The 18,221-nt window shown below is 61.6% G+C and overlaps 1 non-coding gene across 2 annotated transcripts in view; it reads right to left on the reverse strand.

The window, feature by feature from the left end:
* The window catches only part of ELFN2, a 70,635-nt gene that overhangs the window by 14,922 nt on the left and 37,492 nt on the right, over positions 1–18,221 (reverse strand). The window lies entirely within an intron of this gene.

Genomic DNA, 18,221 nt, shown 5'->3' on the forward strand with positions numbered 1-18,221 from the left:
CGTCAAAGCCTCGAAACAGCACCGGGGGACAGACACACCCTCCCATGCCAGGTAGAGAAACGAGGCCTCCGAGGGATGATGCGGGACCCCAACCCCAGGCCCGACGAGCACTCCGCAGGCCTTCCCGGTCAGGGCAACCGTGGGACCCTCCTGCTCACTCATGGCTCCACCTCCACCTGCTCTGAGATTCACGGTCAAGGGCTGTAGACCCGGGCCGAGGCTCGACTGCCCCTGCCGGCTGGTGACTTGGGCAGTGACCAGCCCCCTCTGAACCCTCAGCTTCCCCAAGACCCAGCTCCTGTGCCCCAGGAGGCTGCTGCCAGGAGCAAAGCGGGGTAGACCAACGAGAGACGCCCCCCCCCTCCCCTTACAAACTGTAAGGTGCTGTCCCGCGTTCCAGGGAATTAAACTGTTACTGTTACACTTTCCTTGGCCTTTCTCGGCCGCCTCTGCCCTCCTTTCTAAAAAGGCTATGACGTTTCTTATCAGATGTTTGTAGCACAATGTCTGCCCCTGGGCTAAGGACCTAGGAACCAGGTACCCTTCTCATGCCCCTTCTGCAGATGAGGAAACCGAGGCTCAGAGAGGTTAAGTGACTTGTTCAAGATCACGCGGTAAAAAAAAATGCGCACACTTAGCCATGACACTGTATGCCTGCCCCCGAGTGGCTGTAAATTCAGCCTTCGTGGCTACGAGAGTCCTCCCTGGTGCATGAATGCCCACCCGCTGCCCAGTTTATGCAGCTTCCCAGACGTGTGCAATATTCACGCACCCCTCTCCAAAGCCTTGGGAGCCCCATTAATCATTCAGACGCACCTGCATATTCATTAACTTCCGAATTAATACAGGGCCCCTTATTACTTCGGGCCTGCTGCCTGCATTAAAGACACTTCGGCTTTATTCATTATTAAACTCCCCTGATAAATGATCACGTCCCTCCTTCACAGCGCGGGGGGCGGTGTCCAGGCCCCCAAGCCAGCCGGTCTGCTCCCAGCGCCAGCTGCTGTGCGACCCTGAGCCAGGCCCTCACCCTCTCTGGCTCTCTCGCACACTCACCTGGTAAAACCAGGCAGAGGTCAGTCTCTGAGCAGCGCCCAGGCTCATCAAAGTTGGGCCCACCCCACCCCTCCCCTCTGCGGACTCCGCTGTCGCCTCCCCGCACTTTCGTGGCTCTCCTGGGCTCACATAACCCTCTGTTCTCCACCAAACAGAAGCCTGTCCTCTCCGCGGTTTTCCGGGTCCTTCCCTCCCACCCGGGCCCGGGCTCGCACTCTGCAGCCCGGGGGCCTCGGGTCCAGGCACCACCCATCTTCTCAGGGATAAGGTCTGTCCCTGAGCCAAGCTGGCTCGGCAGACCATGATGTGTCCCCGGTCGGAGGGGCCACGCCCCCCAGGCCCCGCGTGGCGCCAGCCATCTGAGAACCACGTCCACTTTCCAGATGGGAAAACTGAGGCCAGCGCGGCCAAGGCCATCTCTCCGGGAAACGCTGATGCCAGCTGCAGACATGTCTCTCCCGCGCTCCGAGTCCTGAGCGCCTCACCATGACACACGCCACCTGGAGCGGGGACGCTCGGCCACCACTTGCCTCCAACCTTCCCTGACTGGCTCCTCTACGTGCTGAGCTCCGGCTAATGGAGCTGCGGGCCACGCAGACCGGACCCCCTCCCCGCCGTTCCCTGGAGGACGCCCTGATCTGTCTCCATCACGCCTGGAGCTGAGCGGAGCTCGAGAATAAAGCATTGGGGACGCCGCCGCCGCTCACACCTCCCCTGCGGGCTCTGACCTGCCTCCCGCTCCCACCCTCCGCGTAGGGCCGCCTCCTACGAGCCCTGGCCTGAGGCTTCGCGCCCCGACCCGCTGGCTGGGGGTGGCTGGGGGCCCGTTAACCAAACTTCTCTGTGCTCAGTCCCATCATCTGAATCGCGCCTGACTCCACCCGCCGTCTGGTCCATCCCTCACCTCCAATCCATCCGGACACCCGTCCAGGCCACACACCCGTACCCCCGAGCCCCCCGATGGCTCTCATTTAGGTGGCCACAACCGCCTGCCAGCATCCTCCCCTCCCCTCTGCTCAGCGGCCAGAGAGCCTCTCGAAATGCCGTCTGTCGTGGCCCCACTGAGAGACCCTCTCTTCCGACACTTCCAGAAGCTTCCACGACTCCCAGGCTGAAGCCATAAGTCCTCCTGAAGACGAAGGCGGCCATGAGGCCTGGCCTGGCCGTCCGCTCCAGACCCTCCCTCTGGCTTTCCTCCGAGGCAGCTCTCCCCACTCCCACAGCGACTCCCCATTCTTGTCCGTGACAGGTGCCTGTCCCTCCAGCACCGCTGGGGCCGCCTGGCAAGCACAGCGTGTTCTCCGCTGCAGCTCCAGCCCCGGCGGTCAGTGCGGCGATCCCGTGGCCTGAGCGAACCCCTCTGTCAAGTCAAGACAGCAAACCCACAGGGCTGTGGTCAACGCCAACAGGGAGGCTGGTAGACCAGAAAGACCTCACCACCCTTGCTGGGGCTGTGCCCTTTCCCAAATGAGGAAACCGAGGCTCAGAAAGACAACGCGGCCTCCCAGGTCACCGCTCGCAAGCGGGGCTCCCGCCTTCCTGCCCGGGCCCAAGCACCCACCTACGCGTCAGATCCTGATAAGCCCTTCACGCGAATCAACTCATCCAACCCGCTCCCCAGCCCCGGGGGGGGGGGGGGCGCTGTTAATTATACCCATTTGAGAGATGGGAAAACCGAGGCCCAGCGTGGTGAAGCCACACGCGCCCAAGGGCGCACAGCCCAGAAGCGGAAGAGCCTGAGGCAAACTGAGTCGTGGACAAGCAGGGTGCAAGGCCCTGCCTGCTCTCACCAAGCGCGTCACAAATCCGACGGGCAGCCGGAGAGGGGGTGACAGCGTGGCTGGCTGATCCCCAGGCGCCAAGGCTGATATTAACCGGGAGGGCTTGGCGCCTTTGAGGATGTGTTGCCACCCAAGGGGGCTGGGATCCCCGCAGGGGGCTGCACTCTGCCAGCCGGGCAGAGCACCTAATAAGCACCTACTGTTTGCCCGGCACATGGAGTAAGAAAAAAGTGACGAACTCGAGGACCAGAGCGGGGACTCAGGCAAACGGAAAACCCAAAACACACACGCACACACACACACATGCACACACTGGAGGTTTTGCTGTTTAAAGAAGCCCTCCCACACGTTGTTTTGTAAAATAAATAACTGACCTCTAATTTTGCATATAAAACAATCTGAATTTTCACACACAGATGGGGGGGCTGCTTCAAGTGGGGTACCACCCTGGCCTTCTGGGGGGCTCCCCGTCACACAGCCAGTGCGAGTGCGGAGGGTGGGGCCCTGGCCGAGTCCCCGCTCTGTCCCAGGCCCCAACCCGGGAGCCGACACACAGAAGGCACTCAGTAAATTCTGGCCAAGCGAACTCCATCAGTGCGCTCCTGTCCAGGATCAAAGCTACTGTGAGTGGCCCCCCCCTGCCCCCACCCCCACCCGTGAACTTCGCTCCTCCCACTTTCTGACCCTCCGGGGTGTGTCACACGGTCAGAGCTGACAGTTCCACTTAGTACGGCCAGGCCCCGGTTGTGTCCCACGTGAGGAGACCGAGGTCCCAAGTGACACCCCACCTCCTTCCGGGGCGCCCCTTCCTACCCCAGCCTCTGAAACACTCCTGCTCGTCCAGGCTCTGTCCTCGACCTACCTACACCTAGCTGCTTTCTCTTCCCAGTGCCCTCGGATGCCCCAGACTTGCTGGGCCAGCTCACCTTCGGGAACAAGCCCACACCTGCCCGCCCTCCCCACCCCACACTGGCCCAGACACCCGCTCTCCCCGCACCGGCCACCAACACTGTGAACCCCTACCGTCTTCCTGCTCGGGCATCGCCTCCTCCAGGAAGCCCGCCCTGAACCCTCGGTCTGGCTTCACCATTCCACGGCAACCCCATGCTCACCAGCTCCGAGGGGCGTCCCCCTAGTCGCCACCTCCCTTCCAGAGGACCAAGACCAGTGTCCCCTCTGTGTCCCCACTGCCAGCAGGAGGCCTGGCACAGAGGAGGCGCCTGGGGTGTGGGGCTTGAGAAAGCAAAAGGACCGCACAGCACTACCGCCAGTCCCCGCCGGGTGGCATTACCCACTGGTCTCTGTCTCCACCCACCCACCTCCCCACAGGCTGAGGTGTGCCCGTTATTACTACTGGGGACGAGAGGGCCTCCCAGCTCCTCACCATTATTGCTACGACCATTAGGGCCTCCGCCAACACTACGGCTCCCACTCGAGGCAGTGTGGTCAGGCAGGTGCACAGAAGCCGGGAAAAGAGCCCTACAGGGGCCTGAGCGAACTGACCTCATGAGGCCCCATCAACGGATGAGAAACTGAGGCTCGGAGAACAAGCGGCTGACCTGAGTGAGGTCTCACGCCTGGTGGGGGCCAACCCACGCAGGGATCAGAAGCAGGCAGCCGACTGGCCCGCCCACGTCTGGGAGGCCGCCGGCACCGAGGACAGGGCACCGCGTCTGGGGTCCCACACACCTGGGACGCAGGCCCTTTGTCCACACCCCTGCCAGCTGTGTGGCCTCGGACAGGCTGCACCGTTCCTCAGAGCTGATTCCTCAGCCGTCCCAGGGCCGCCAGGCTGCCCGGCAGGCGTGCTGTGTTCAATGAGGCTGGAATGACCACAGCCAATTAACTACTTAACCACGGAACGTCGCCAAGGCCCCGGCTGTCTGTCGGCGGATTAGCTCACCTAATCCTCGCAAGGACTCCATAGAGGCGGGTGCCAACCGTTTCCCCATTTTACAGACAAGGAGGTCGAGGTGCTGGGTTCAGAGGAGCTGCCCCAAGCCAAGCAGCTATTTAAGTGTGGAGCTGGGGGGGGGGGGGAGGTAGGGGCACGGGCGCTGGGGGGAGAGAAAGCCTCACGGGGGGAGGGTTGGTGCTCCTCACGTCCCCCCTCCACAGAGTGGGACTCTTTCGCCCTCTACAGCCCTGATCAAATGCCGCTGCCAGTTCCACTGAGCCCTCCCTATGCCAGGTGCCTCCCCCCCCCCCCCCCGCCATGGCTTGCCACACCGCCCGGAAAGTTCCCCAGACGGGTGCAATCTCCGGATGGGTCCGCCCAGACTCCCCTGCCCCGGCCCATCCTCTGCCCGGCTGCCAGAGGAAACATCCTGAAGCACAAGCAGGCCGGGAGGTCACCGCCCTGCCCAGGAGCCTCTGAGGCCTCCCGAGTCCTTCCTTATTCCAGCATTCAAAGACCCCTCGCGATCTGGCTTGGCCCTGTCTCGGCAAATCTGCCCCGGGACGCCATCCTGCAGCGGGGACGCTGTCGGAACCAACCACGGCCCGCTGCAGGTGCGCACGTACACGCACAGGCCCCGCGCACGCACACACGTACCCGTGCACCCGGCCCCCTTGGCTCCTCCCCGGGTCCCTCCTCCAGCCTTGATCCCACCACCCAGAACGGCACTGCCGAGAAGTCCCCTCCCCCGTTCCTTAGCTCTTCCCGCCCTGTGTTCTGCCCTGCAACACATCACCCACACAGCCCTGTTTCCAAGTGCCCAGCATGCTCCTTGCTGCTGGAAGACGCGGCCCAGGCTCCTTCTGGCCCGGAAGGAGCTCACGAGCCCTGTCTCCTCCCCAGACTCCCGGGTCCCCCTTCCCAAACCCCAGGTCCTAGTACATGAGCTTCTCACCCTCCTCTGAACTCACGGAGTCTTCCTCACACCTCTGGGCCTTTCCCCTTGAAACTCCTACGACCCCTTCTGCCTCACCTCTACCTTATGAATGCTACACTCAAGGCCACCTCCTACAGGAAGCCCTCCATCCCACCGGGGCATCACTCACCCTAGTCGGCCTTCGCCCCCTTGACTTTGAGGTCATCCACCCCCAGACCCTCAGCGCCTTGCACCATGCCTGGCTCATAGCAGATGCTTGCGAACCGTCTGCTGAATCAACGCACTCCCCTCCTGTACCTTCCCTGAGCTCCAGGAGGCAGAGGGAACAAGTTCACGGGCCAACAACGACCGGGGCCGACCTGCCCCCCGTCTCCCCACCTCCAACAGCCTCCAGTCGCACACCTGAACTACTCACTCCAGGGGCCGTCTGTCGCCTCCCTCCCAACTGCCACCCTCACCTGTCTGCTGACTCCCGGCAGGTCAGAATAAAATCCACAGCCTTCCCGACCTCATTTCTTCACCTCTGTCCTCGCTGGCCAGGCTCCGGTCCCACCTTCCAAGGTGCCTGGCTCCTCCTCGGTGCACGGGAGGGTGAGGGCACCTGGAGGCACTTGACGAATCCCTCGCCTGTGGCACACAGCTGATTGAACCCTCACTAAATCCCCGGGGAGACGGGCGTGACCCAGCGCCATTGCCAAGGCACAGACAGAGAAACCGAGGCACACAGAGGGGAGGAGACGCGTGTCCGAAGCCAGGCTCCCCGCTGCCTCCTAAGGCCAAGTCCTCTGTGTCCCCAGCCCACCCAGCAGGTCTCTGGGAAAGGGAGGGGGGGCGGGGGCCGCAGGGAGAAGGTGAGAAAGGAAGGCAGGGCAGTCGATCCCCATCCTCTGCAGCGGCAGCCCCCCCATCCCGGGGAGACCCCCCCCGAAATGGAACAACCTCATTCACCGCAGCTGACCACCCCCCCTCACAAATCTACGCCCACCCCACCAGCCCTCCGGCCCCTTAGCTCTCTTCCCGCACCCCTGCCTTTAGGTCCAATCGGACATCACCTTCTGTCCAAAGGCAGACCCCCACAGTGTGCAGGCAACCACCCCATTGTCACAGGCCCAGGGACAACAGTGGGGATATACTTCCTCCGGCCCCGGAGGCCCAGACACATGTGCCCACAGGGCCCCTCAGCCTCCTGGATAGGCACGGGCTGCATGGACGGGGCTGGGAGACAGGCAGTCCTGAGGTCTTAAGGGCTCTTAGCAGGTGCCTGGCAACAACCCCAGTGAACTGCCGCGAATCTCAGCCCATCAGAACCGGAAGAGGCTGCAAGCCTCTTAGCTGTCACCCGTTAGACGAGACGACAGTCTGGGGCCTACAGAGGTGCAGTGACACGCCCCCTCCTGCCCCCCTCCATTCCTCAGCTCCCTCCCACCCCTGTCTACCTGCCCCTGAGTCCCTGGAGGGCAGAATCCCACCTTGTTCTTCCCAAGACCCCCAGGGCCTAGCCCAGAGCGGGAGTTCAGAAGTTTCCTTGAATGAACAAATGAATCAGTGAGGGCTGGATTCCAGTCCGCACACCTCCACCTGGGCCTTGGTTCCCCCGTCTGTAACTTGTCTTCTTTGCAGGGAGATCAAAAGGTAGAGATCAAATGAGGGCACTGGCCTGAAAGTGTTTATTTATTTTAGAGAGAGAGTGAGAGAGAGCGCTTGAGCACAAGCAGGGGAGAGGAACGGAGAGAGAGGCAGAGAATCTTAAGCAGCCTCCGCACCCAGCACGAAGCCCAACGCGGGGCTCGATCCCATGACCCTGAGATCTTGACCTGAGCCGAAGCCAAGAGTCGGTCGCTTGACCGACGGAGTGACCCAGACATCCCCCAAAGTGCTTTTAAGACCGTAAAATCACCACACACCTAGAAGGGACTTCTAATTCAGAAAGAGTGAAGACCGAGGCTGAGGTCCTAGATTTCATCCACTTATTCCTTTCATTACCATTTCTCAAGCCCTGGGGCAGGCACCCACGGTGATCAGAACACCCGAATCGCTGCCCTAAGGAATCTCACAGCTGGAAGAGAGTAGTAGTTACAGGGGACCAGTCATTGCAAGGTGGGGGGGGGGGGCGTGGGGGAGCCAGGGGGCTGCAGGACAAGGTGGCCAAGGCCAGGTCGGGGTGTCCAGTCAGGGCTCCCAGAGGAAGGATCGAGCCCTCAGGTCTGTGGGCAATCAAGGGTCCCCAAAGAGCCAGCAAATAGGGCAAGCCACCCCGCAAGCCGATGTCATCACTGACACCGGGCAGCAAAACTCGTGGTCTCTGGGCCTTCGGAACCTCCCGAGGCCCCGGGGGAGGCTGGGAATAGCGTCTAGAACATCCAGCCTCTGAACTAAGGGCCAAGCTGCTGTGACGGCAGCCAGGTCAGCGGCTCTCCGGCACAGCAAGGACAGCCACGGGTCTCAGGGGCCTGGTCCAAAGCACACAGTGGGCCATCAGCCTATGGCCACCGCTGGATCCGGAGAAATCCCCACCAACAGCCAAAACAAACCCTCCGTCATATGTGAGTGCTGCTCAGTATGAGCCAGGGGGCAGGGGGGGCGGGGGGGGGGGCGGGCAGCTGCCCCGGGAAGCGTGAGGTTTCCGGTAGCTACGCTGGGCCCCCAGCAGCCCTCCCTCTGATGCATGCAAATGAAGGGCATACGTTTCTGCTTACTTAACTTCACAAATGTTAACAAGCTCATAAAAAACAAGTTATTCTTCCTCAGCTCCACGACACCCTCCGTTTGTTTAATTTTGCGTCTCCTCCCTCCCCCAGCCTCTCCCTGCGAGAGAAAGCAAAGCTGCAGATCCGGGTGTTTCCCAGCCAAGCGGGTCTCGCCCTTTCTTCCCTCCACCCTCCGGGGTAGAAGGAGAAAACCTCCACGAAGGAATCCGAAGGCCCTGGGGATCCCGCACCCCTCTCCCCCGGCCCCCCCCCAGCCCCCCACCGCTGTGTGACCTTGGGCTCTGGTTTCACCTCTCTGGTGTAATTGCCTCATCTACCAAGTACGCAATGCAATAGCACCCTGACCGCCTTGGGGTTGGTGTAAGGATCAAACCAGATAATCCCGGTAAAGTGCTTAGTTCGCTCCAGGCACTGAACAAGCCCTCGCTAAATGTTAGCCCTTGTTATTATGTAAAGAAGAGTTAAACACCCCCCAGTTAATCCATTTGTAGAGTCTGCCTTCTGGGGCAAGCAGGCAGCTCCAAAGGCAGCCGACAGATCGGTTTTGTTGCCCCCCCCTCGGCCCCGTTGGTTGATTAAAAATCGGAGTCGGATACCATCAGGCAGAGCCTGAGGGCTGGCGCGTTTCCCCGCAGGCCCCACCCCACCCTATTGCCTCACTCAGACCGGATTCGAAAACTTTAAGTGATCTGGCCCCTGTGGGCACCTGAGTTTGCCACCAACCCCCCCCCCCCCCATGCCTCGCAAAAGCTTTTTCCAACTGGTGCTCTGACTGAGCTCATCATCAGGCCCAGATGACAGAAGAAACGGCCACGGAGGGCCCGCCAGGTGCCCACAGTCCCCGAGGGAGGCGCTGTGGCGCCAAGGAGAAGCCCAGTCGTCAGTCCGAGCCTGTTTTCTCTCCTGACCCCCTGCCCCACTGTGCCAGCTTGAGAGGCGCCTCCCTGGCACACGGAGGAGCAAATGGGCCCATTAGCCAGGTGGCAGGAGAGACGGGCCTGGCCTCGGTGAGCTCGGAGCAGGTAGGTGACGGAGCAGGAGCCAAGGCCGGCCCCCGACCCTCATCCCAACCCGGCCGTGGGTATGCCGAGCCAGGGTGGCACTCCTACGTGCCACACCCCGGCAGAGCCCAGCATCAGAGGCTCCAAGGACAGGGGATGGGGCTAGAGCTGGCCTGTTCCCCTCAGGGTCCCTCTCTTTCCTCCACCTTGAATGCACCTCCAGGAACGGTCTGGGCCAGAAACTGCAGCTCGTCTGTCCACGCTAGCCCCTCTTCTGCGGGCACAAGGCATAACAAGCCGTGGCCCCAACCCGCTTCAGCCAGAGTTGCCACCAGCTATATCCCCATGATCCCCCATCTCACAGAAATGGAAACTGAGGCCCCAGCACGAGGAGGAATGGATTTCCTACGGCGAACCCAAAGGGAGACTGGCTCCAGCCGGCACCAGCCAGGGAGACCCAAAACACAGTGCCCAGACCAGAGAGGCCACACCCCTCTTGCACCAGCTACCCTCTCCGGGCCTTGATTTCCCCACCGGCAGCATGGCTGACTCTGACGCAGTGAGCCGTTCTGAGAGAAGACGGCGGGGTGGGAGCCTTCAACACCCATCAATGCGGCCATCTCGGCCTGCGCCTCAACTTCCCCGAGAGGGCGGTGGGGGTTTCCATCCCCTCTGTCTTCCCGAGCCCCTCTCACCGGGCACCCCCTGGCCTGCATCCAAGAGCGGCACAAGGAACAATCGAGTAGCTACCAAAGACTAGACACCATGCCGGGGGCCAGGTGGGTCCAGAATCTGCTAGATGGGTGCTATTATGCCCATTTTTTTTTTCAGACAAGGAAGCAGAAGCACAGAGAAGCTAAATAATTTGCCCAAGGCTACCCAGGAAGAAACAGCAGGTGCACTGACGGGCAGACCAATGAGCAAGGATGGAGAACCCAAACCTGGGTACAGGTGCCCGGATGAGGCTCAGAGGATGAGAGGAACAAGGTCAGGACGGACGAGGACAAAGGAGTCCAGAGCCTGTGACCTGGGAGGCAGCCCCATAACTGTTGGGGACCACACAGGTTGGCTGCCCCTAAGAGTCCCCATCGCGGCATACCTGCCGACGCACTCCTAGTCTCCACGGGATCTCAAGTTCAGGTCCTCTCTCACCAGTCTCAAACGGCCCCCTCGGCGCCCCTCCCCAGACAGGTGCAGCCATCGTCCATTCCTACCGAACAAAGCGTGGCTCCCGGCTTGGCAGGTCTTGCCTAAGATGCCACCAAGCCGAGCGCGGCCGAGTGCAGACTCGAACCCAGCTCTTGGACATCCCCAGCCACCGCCTCCCGGTTTTGGAAAAGTCCCCAAGGCACCCCCAGCTGTAGCAGGGGGCGAAGGTGGGGCCTTGGGCGCGAGGGGCGGGGCCATGAAAGGCGGGGGCGGGGCCCGGCGGGGGTGGGGGGCGGGCCGAGAGAAGAAGGCTGGGACCTGGGTCCAGTTGCCCTGGCAACCGGACTAATTAATTCCGACTCCATCTGTGCCTTGGCTGGATGGGAGGTTTGGGCTCGCGGGTGTTTGTTTTGAAGAGAAGGGGAGATTAGTGGGAGGAGCTGGGAGGCTCTGGGGGGCGGGGGCTGGTGAGGGCCTGAAGCGCCGCCCCACGTTCCCACGTAGCATTCTCCATCCTGCAAAGAGGCAGGCTCGGCCCCTGGAGACCATCCCAGCCCCCTTCTCCCAAGGGGGCGGCTCATCCCAGCCCCCTGCGGCGTGCGCACGAGCGCACACACATGCGCACACCGACAACACCGGTTCCACAAGGAGAGAGACTTGGGGCCAGCCGCCAGCCTCGCTTTCTGAGCCTCAGCTTCCCCATCTGCAAAATGGGCAAAACCACTCCCCGTGTACCTGGAGACCTCACCATCCTGGGATCAAGGGAGGCTTTTCGGAGGGAGATCCTGGTGATTGGAACCATCTATGCAGTACTCGGGGGGGGGGGGGGCGGGAAAGCAGTGTGAGGAATTGGAAAGAGGCCAGGAGGACCCGATCGCGGCATGTGAGAGGAGAGGGTGCCCCGAGGCAGGACTGCCGAGGCTGGGCCAAGTCCCTGCAGGTCTCAGAAACCAGGGTAAGGATTCTGAATCTTGGCCCAGGGAGAGTGGGGAGCCAGTGACATGCTAGGGAGTCCCGCCAATGGAAGGGTGCAGGATGAACGGAAAGGGCAGGAGTGGAGGCAGCAGCCTTTGAGGGGCTGCTTCAATGGTGGCCGGGTGACCAGGAGATGGGAGGATGTGAGGGCAGTGCTCCATGACCGACACGTCGCCTTTAGGACAAGGACAAGAGGCTGAGCCTGGTGTTCCGGGATGACTCCCAGGGGGCGGGGGAGCGGGGCGCAGCTGAAGGCTGGTAGTGCCCACCCCAGAACAGAGAGCCTCGGAGAAGGAACACATGGGTCAGGACGCAAGAGGAATCCACGATGGAAGAAGTTTCAGGGGCGAGAGGGACCCACCAAAGGCCATGTCCACTCAGCAGGTGGCCATACCTCACCAGCTGTGAGATGTTGGGCGAGTCGTTTCCTGAGCAAGCCTCAACTTCCCCATCTGTAGAATGGAAATAAAAGTCACCCTCTCCCACAGGTTGTTATGAGGAAGGCCTCCCCCCCGGGGGCCCCCAGAGGTGCAGGATCTCAAGGAGCCTGCTCCTTCAGGGAGGAGGGCTGGACACTAAGCTTGGTTGAGCACCTAGCATGAGCCGCGCCCCTTACGTGTGTTAGAGACCACACGGAGCGCCGATCAAGGAGGAAGGGCCCTGGGGCGCCTGGGTGGCTCAGTCGGTTAAGCATCCGACTTCCACTCAGGTCACCATCTCACGGTCCGTGGGTTCGAGCCCCGCACGGGGCTCTGAGCTGACAGCTCGGAGCCTGGAGCCTGCTTCGCGTTCTGTGTCTCCCTCTCTCTCCGCCCCCTCCCCTGCCCTCTTTCTCTCAAAAATAAACAAAACATTTTAACCACTTTAAAAAAAAAAAAAAAGAGGGTATCTGCCCCTGGCTCATGGGATGGTTGGGGGCGTCTGTCACCTGCCTGGCGTACAGCAAGCGCTAAATAAATCATCACCGCGGGTCACTGTCACGGTTGTTGTCAACGTCCCTCCCAACAACCTGAGAAAGTGTATGCAATGACCTTCAGGCAAGAAAGGAAAAAGACGAAGGTCTCACTCACCCCAGGATCCAGGACCTGGGCTGGCCACCACCAGATCACAGGAACCCCCCTCCCCAGCCCAAACGGCTCTCGGAGCTGTATGACCTTGGACGAGTCACGCCACCTCTCTGAGCCTTAGGTCCCTGCCCTAAAACATGAGGGGTCCTACGCCGGCACCATTGTCTGAGGACTGAACAAGGAGATACCCAAAAGGTGTTCAGCCCAGGGACCGCCCGCAGCAGGTGCTCAATAAATGACAGCAGTGATGATTACTGATTGGATGTGAGGACCGGAAGGAAAGAATGATTGCCCACAAGCCCTCCACTGGGGTCCCGGAAGGGATGCCCTCCCCGAGCCAAGCAAGCAGATCCCCAGAGGGCTGCAGCCTGCGGATTGGCCCCCCGTGCAACCCCCACCCCGGTGTTCCTCGACCCGCCCCCCCCAACTGTGCCCTGATCGTGCCCCTCCCCGTGCCCACCCCCACCCATCACTCCCACCACCTCCTGCATCCGGCACACAGCCACAGGGGCCCCCACCCAGCCCCGTGACCAACTTGGCAGCCCCTCCCCACCACCCCCCCCACTCTGCATCTGCTCAATTAGGGAAACTGGGGAGCGAGGGAAACAAAGACTTAATTTCTGAGCTAATCAGCCTGCCTCGCGCTAATCACCATCCTCCCGGGCATTAGGGCAGGCTTCCTGGGGGAGGCAGGGGAGGCTGGTCGCTAGGAATGATACCCCCTTCCCCCAAAAGCCTGAGATGGCCCAGAAATGGAGGGGACCGGAACACTCGAGCAGTGATTTCAGTGTGGGACTCGGTGGACGTGGCCAGAAGGAGGGAGGGGACGCTGCAGGGAATGCGCCTGGGGCAGTGTCCCTTGGGCAGGCCCTACCCTCCCACAGCCCCATTCCGGGACTCCTGCCCCATCCTGGGGACAGCCACAGACTTGGGGGAGGTCCCAGAACAGGCATCCCATTAGGTGTCCAGCCCACGGCTTTGGCAGAGGGATGGACAGATGGATACTTTTAAGCTAGAAAATTGAGCAATGATCAGAGTGAGGCTTTTGGATCGTGGCACAGAGTGAGCGCGTGGAGTGTGTGTGTGTGTGTGCGCGTGTGCGCGCGTTACATGCGTACATGAGCGCACAAAACGGGAGGGCCCGGGACCGGGAGCCAGGACGTCTGGGTTCAATTCCCTGCTCTACCCTGGGCAAGTCCCCGTCCCTCTGAAATTCAGACTTTGCCGTGAGAGACCAGGAGGGGCTGATTGCTAAGGTCACTTAGTCAACAAAGGTTTACTGACCACCTTCTACACCAGCACCTACTATGCACGCACCAGGCTCCGTGCTGGGCACACAGGCTCATCTATGAGCAGACAGACAACGGCAGGGTGAGGGGGTCTCCAAGGTTCATCCCGGCCCTCGCAAGTGAGGGTTCTCGGTTGTGTCCCCATCGTGGGTGTGCGTATGCGCGTACGCGTGTGACATCAGGGGTGGCGGTATGCCCCCCACCCCGACACACACGCACACACACAGAGCGGACTGTCCCAGCTCTGCGTCCAGAAGGATGATGGACACATCGGATGGACAGGTGTGCACCCGGTGACGAGAGGGGCCGCCGTGCGCCCCGAGGCCCATCCTCTCCCCAGTCAAGGCTCCCAAGGGTGCACATCCCCCTCTCCCGGCACAGGCCACCCCTTAAACTGCCTCCCTCTCGCCTTGCCACGGAGCCCCCGCAGCTGGCCGCCACGTCCCGGGTGCCCATGGTGTACCCAGCGCCCCCTGTACCTCACTGCCCCGAATTCTCACGACAGCCCTGCCGGGTAAGTACCGTTAGCCTGTCTGACACGCAGGGAAAGGGGATCGGCTACGCCAAGTGACCTGCTCGGTAAGCGATGAGCTAGGCCCTCCGATCTGGCCTGACCCCAAGCTGTCAGACCACCTCCCTGGACCGCCCTCAAGGCTCCGACCAGGGGACCAGGCTGGCCAGAGCACTGCTCTCTGCAGGCTATCAAGGGCTGGAGGGGATGGGCTAACTGGGTAAGGGGCATTAAGGAACCTACTCCTGAAATCACTGTTGTGCTAGATGCTAACTAATGTGGATGTCAATTTAAAAAATTAAAAATACACACACACACACAAAAGAGAGAGAGCTCAACACAGCAAGGTGGTTAGGCAGTGGGGCCGCGGGAGCCAGACGGCCCAGGTTCAAATTCCAGTCTCACCACTGACTTGCTACGCGACCGTGGGCGGGATCCTAAACCTCTCTGCACCTCAGTTTCTCCATCTGTAAGATGGGGATAATGACACTTTGTTGGATTGTGGTGAGGATTTCACTTCCGTAAAGTTCTTAGAACAGCATCTCGCACTCGGTAAGCTTTACTTGGGTGTTGTTAAATGAAAGGGAGACATGATTCCCTTTGATTCTGTGGACAGCCTGAGAATCGGGTCCCCCCACCCCCCACAGCCCAGAGGACAAGGGGTAGAGCTGAGGACTCCTTGCCCAGTATTTTCTCCCTACAGCCCCGAGGTATCTCCACCTGGGCCAAGAGAACGAAGAAGTCCCGGGACTGACCCTGGCTCAGGAGGGAAGGAGAGGCTCGAGGGAGGCAGAGGTGAGAGCACAGGCTGGGAGCCGGTCCTTGTACCACCTTCCCTGCCCCACCCCCCCAGCTCCAGAAGGCCCGGGCGTGCCTATGGCCACCAAGGGGCCCTGAGCGGCCAGGTGCTGAGGGCCCGAGGCTGCTGGTCCTGGGACACAGCAGGCAGGGAATACTAAAGGACAGCGTACCCGCTACAGCATTGCAATCCCCAGCATTCTGCCCCAGGGACAGCCCGGCGCCTCCTGGGCCCCCAGCTCCGCCCCTCCCCAGGTCCCAGGGAGCCCTGCAGGCAGGAGTCCCATCCAGGATGGGGGTCCTCCCCCAAACCCTCAGCCAACAGCTGCAAGGGGAACCCAGACATCCACACTCAACCTCAGGAGCAGAGCCCCGCTAACGAGCCCACCCGCATCACAGGGCAGCCCGCCCGGGTCACGGCTGCCAATATCTGAAGTCACGCAGACTGTTGTTGAGAGTGGAAAACGTGCAACCAACCCAGCCACCCACAGCTGGGAAAGGGCCGTGCAAGGGGACCGCGTGCCAAGGCAGATCGGGACCAGGCCCCCCACCGTGCCCCCGAGGGGAGATGCCCAGGGTGAAGGGGCAGAGGCGGCGAGGCAAGCCCCACACGGGTGAGACAGAAGGGGCACATGTGTTTGCGGGTGCCCAGACACACGGGCCAGGGCCCGACCCGGGACGGGGAGGGAGCCCCAGCTCGTCTCCGTTCTGTTTTATACACAGACGGCACGTGTCAGTTCCGTAGTGAGAAAGAGGGAGTATACACGCACACCTTCCCTTACGCGTACGCTCTCCAACGGGCCACAAACGCACAAAAATCAACCCAGTGCACACACGCGCACACCCAGCTTGCAGCCGGCCATCCACCTCCCTTGTGCGGCCCGAGGAAGGGACACGAAGGCCGCCACGGAGATGGGCAGAGAGGAGAGACAGGAGACGGGCAGGAGCCGGGGAGACATGGAAGGAGTGAGCCAGACGCAGAGCCAAGAAAGCTCCATTCAGGCCCTGGGGTGATCGGCTCAGAAGCAGCCGCTTCAGGCTGGCCCAGGGGCCACGGAAGGTGAAAGTACCCAGGTTGACAGCCGCAGGACGCGGGTTCTAGCCCCAGCCCGGCCTCTCACCGCCCAGCGACCTTGGGCCCGTGCCTCTCTGGGCATCAGCCCGCCCGTGAGCGCGGGCCGAGGAGACCCTGCCGGCTCTGACCCTCCAGCGCTCCGGGGGCCTGATCCCCTGCAGAGGCCCCGCTCCCACCTCTCCCCAGGCCTAAGGACAGCCCCGTTCCTCTTCCCCGGAGCTCCCCCTGAACCCCCATACCGCCTACTCCAGAACTCAGCAGTTTCCACATCGTGTCCGTCAGGTACTGGGGAGCGTGGGAGGGGCCGGACCGGCAGGCACCCCCCCCCCATTTCCCAACCCGGCACCCCAGGAGGCCTCAGGCCACAGCGTGTCCCCAACAGCCTGAGAGGCGGTGGCTGGAATGGCCTCTGACGCCCTGTCAACCAGTACCTGCCACCAGGAGCCTCCCCAGAAAGTAGAGTTAGTTAGCATTTCTTGAGCCCTCTGTATTTCTTTTTTTTTTTTTTTTCGATGTTTATTTATTTTTGGGACAGAGAGAGACAGAGCATGAACGGGCGAGGGGCAGAGAGAGAGGGAGACACAGAATCCGAAGCAGGCTCCAGGCTCCGAGCCGTCAGCACAGAGCCGGACGCGGGGCTCGAACTCACAGACCGCGAGATCGCGACCTGAGCCCAAATCGGCCGCTCAGCTGACTGAGCCACCCAGGCGCCTGTGTCACCCCATCCTACAGCCCCAGGAGTTTCTCTGCTCTGACCCACTGACCCCAAGCCAACACCCCAGAGTGACTGGCAGAAGCAAGAAAGGCCTCCTTGCTCAAGTCTCTGCTTAGCTCGAGAGCCCCCAGGTCGCCGTCATCCGGGGTACCCGCTCTCCACTGCCAACCCCCCCCACCTCCACCCCCCCCCCCCCCCGCGGCCCATCTCTTCCCAGGATGCTCAGGATCCTTGGAGAGCTCCCACCTCCACCCTTTAAAGCCCAGCCCTGAGTGGGGAGGGGAAGGTCTGCGTCTCCCCACAGACTTCAGATGGTATTCTCAGGAAGAGGGGCTGGGTCTCAGCCTGAGGCCCAGAGAGGGTGTGGGATTGGCCAGGGTCACACAGCAAGTCAGAGGCAGGAAGGAGAGCTATGGCCCCTGGCTCTGCTCCACAGCTCAAAAGCGAGGCTGGCCGAGCCGTGTGTGACCCAGTGTAGAGGCAGGGCGTCGGGGGGTGGGGGCGGGATTTTCAGCAGCTTCCGGTCAGGCCTTAACAACCGTGCAGCCCCCCGCAGCCCTACGGGCCTAGTGGGTGCAGACACTCCTCTCTCCAACCCTGTCTTGTTCTATCCCCTGTAGGAGCCCAGCAGCGTCCACAGGCAATGTCCCCATTTCGCAGACGACTACACGGAGAGAGAGAGAGACTCGGGTACACATGACCACTCCGAATCGGGATCCAACGCACTTTGCCTCGCTTCCAACCACAGAACAGGGCCCTCCAGTCGCCCCTGCCCTAAATCTCACCCCTTACCTATCCCTAGGGACTGCCTCTTCCAAGAAGTCTTCCCAGATCTCAGGGGGCCTCCACTCAGAGGGACTGTTCTTTACTCCAACACTCATAAAGCAGATTGAACCTCTACCCTCAGACTAGGGCTCCCGGGAGTTAAGGCTCTATCCCCTCCAGCCAGGGGACTGATGGCATAGTCTCTCTTCTCCTCTAAGACTAGGAACTCCCTGAGGACAGGGCCACGACACTCTCCTTCCTACAGACGAGGAAGTAATGAGGGTAAGACTCCCACCTCCCTCTTCCCGCACCTCCACCCACGCAGACCCCCACCCAGAGTAGAAGACTCTGCCCCAATGGTACAGGCGGGACCCCTCCTCCTCTCTCTCCCTCCTGGCCCCCCTCCAGGCCTGGCCCGTACCAGGCAGCCCACTCCCCTCCCCCGGGCCCTGTCTATGAATCCCACCTCTGTTGGGTACCACAGACCCCCCTTTCTC

Source organism: Felis catus, chromosome B4 (assembly GCF_018350175.1).
Source record: "Felis catus isolate Fca126 chromosome B4, F.catus_Fca126_mat1.0, whole genome shotgun sequence".
NCBI classification, from domain to species: Eukaryota; Metazoa; Chordata; class Mammalia; order Carnivora; family Felidae; genus Felis; species Felis catus.